Source organism: Pundamilia nyererei, unplaced genomic scaffold (genome assembly GCF_000239375.1).
Source record: "Pundamilia nyererei isolate P.nyererei 1_Seehausen unplaced genomic scaffold, PunNye1.0 scaffold00175, whole genome shotgun sequence".
In the NCBI taxonomy this organism is placed as follows: Eukaryota; Metazoa; Chordata; class Actinopteri; order Cichliformes; family Cichlidae; genus Pundamilia; species Pundamilia nyererei.
The window spans coordinates 412,293-414,642 of record NW_005187576.1 but is presented as its reverse complement, the minus strand read 5'-3'; the positions used below and the strand labels follow the sequence as shown (position 1 = coordinate 414,642).

The 2,350-nt window shown below is 39.9% G+C and overlaps 1 protein-coding gene across 1 annotated transcript in view; it reads right to left on the bottom strand.

The window, feature by feature from the left end:
- The window catches only part of adcy5 (adenylate cyclase 5), a 97,299-nt gene that overhangs the window by 38,016 nt on the left and 56,933 nt on the right, over positions 1-2,350 (bottom strand). The gene's annotated exons all lie outside the window — the stretch shown is intronic.

Genomic DNA, 2,350 nt, shown 5'->3' with positions numbered 1-2,350 from the left:
TGTGTTTGTCTGTTGATCCTAAAGGCATAGGAGAATATAGTGTCTCGTGATGGCCACCTGAGTATCGCTCTAGCACATGGGACTGAGAAACTACAATGAGCTCCACTGTGTAAGAAGCACAGAAAGAGAATACGTGCGGCTGTGTGTGTCTTTGTGTGTTTGCAGAGACACAAGGTACCTCTGGCATGGACCTAAAAGTGTCAGTTGCAACCTGTCTGGTATATAATGCCGTTATTGGCGTTTCACTATGAAATATTAATTCGCTTTTCACCTTTTAGAAACAAATGGTATATATTGAGGTTTAGCTGAAAAAACAAAGATGTTTTTGTCTAAGAAAAAAGAAAAATCAATGTTCCTGAATGTGCGTCTATGAAACTGCGGTTCAGACATAAAACAGATGTTATGGTGTGCTTTCTAAACACTGGAACTCTGCGCTCACGTCTGTGTTCACAGCAGCATTCACTATGTATTTAATGACCTTTTCCAGCTGCCTCTAAGGTTACTTTACTAATTCCTGGTGTCTAAATACTGTGGACTACACATACATGCAGTTCTTGCACCTGTAACCAAACTGACCAAATCGATAATGATTTTCAGGCCAGCTGCAGAAAAGTATGAGTATTCAGTCTTTGTTAGAACTTGCCTGCACCGGCAGCATCAAAGATGATGCTTTTCTCTGAAAGCTTCATTCATTTTTAATGGAACACTGTGATCACTGAGCACGAGGGCTGCAGTTGCATTTGATTTGTTCTGAGTTTTCTGTATCAGGACCTCCTTTGTCCCCACTTGCTTAGAAATATTGTGGTGAATGCAGACCTGGAAAATAAGAACTATGCTGTTAAGCGCTATACCACCATTATTTTAGTAATACATTAACCAGAGAATGTATGAGTGTCCTACTGCATCGTTGGGGACACTTTGGGGAAGCTGGGAAATTTTGAAACTTTTGCTTTCACAGTATTTAAACAGTGGAGGAAATAATAATTTGATCCCCCGCTGAAGTTTGCTTGCTTACAAATAAATAAACAGTCTCTAATTTTTGTTGTAGTTTCATTTTCATAGAGAGTGACAGAATATCAACCAAAAATCCAGAAAAAAAGTACATTATATAAAATAAGTATTTGATCCCCAAGCAAAACTTGGTGGAGAAATCCTTGTTGACAAGCACAGCAGTCAGACATTTCTTGTAGTTGGTCGCCAGGTTTGCACAGAGGACGGTTTTTGGCTGACTCCTTTTTACAGAAATATTCTAAATCCTTTAAATTTCTTGGTTGCTGCTTGGCAACTGGAAGCTTTAGCTCCACAATTTACTTTAGTACTGAGGTCTGAAGACTCGCTCGGCCACCCTATGACCATCTTTAGCCACTCCACTGTTGCCATGGTACGCTTTGAGTGACTTTGGGTCATGCTGGAAGACTCATCCACGACCCATCTTCAGTGTTCTCATCCAAGATTTTACGGTACATGGCCCTGTCCGCCCTCCGTGCGATGACGTCGTCCTGTATTCTTAGCAGGAAAAACAATACAAATGTTTCCACCTCTGTGCTTGACTGTGGGGATAGTGTTCTGTGGGTCATATTCAGCATTTCTCTTGCTGCAAACACAGTGGGTCAGGTTGATGCTGAAGAGCTCGATTTTGATTTAATCTGACAGCAGCACTTTCACCTTTTGTTGAGACTGAGGGATTTTCTGCTTGATATTCTGTCTACTCAAATATAATGGGCTGTTCCTTTCTTTGTCAGTGACCAAACTTATCCCAAAAATGATTTCCCCCTCTTTGTATATCATTCTTTTACTGCATTACTGAAATGATCCACTTTCACAAATGTAGTTTTGTACTTCAGGATAATGACATTGGAGTCAGGTTTGTCTGACCACTAACAAATATCAGATAAAAGAATAAGGGCAAATATTTTCAGAATTAACACCCACTGGGCCTTTCGTTACACAGACATTTTTCCCCTGACCTCACATGCATCTCTTTTTCATACCTTAGCTCCTCTTTCTTACAGAGAATGCGAGCAAGAAGTGCACAGAGGAATCAAACAATGAAAAAGCTCCAGCTCCAACGGGAGCTTCAGGGGCCTCAGTTATTTTTATGTCAAAGTGTAGCATTTGTATGAGACATCCTTAGATCAAAACTACATATCCTCTCATCGCTTCGTGTCTCCTTAAAGCGAAATGAATAGAAGGTCCTGTCTGATTGCCGAGAAGAAATGAATTAGCCGTTAATTAATATCAGTGCTTTTCTAAGTTCTTTACTGTTTTCAGATTTGTAATTTGGATACATTTAAACTGTCCTCAAAATGAAAGAAACTTTGTTCTTTTATCATACCTATAGGAAGTGTGC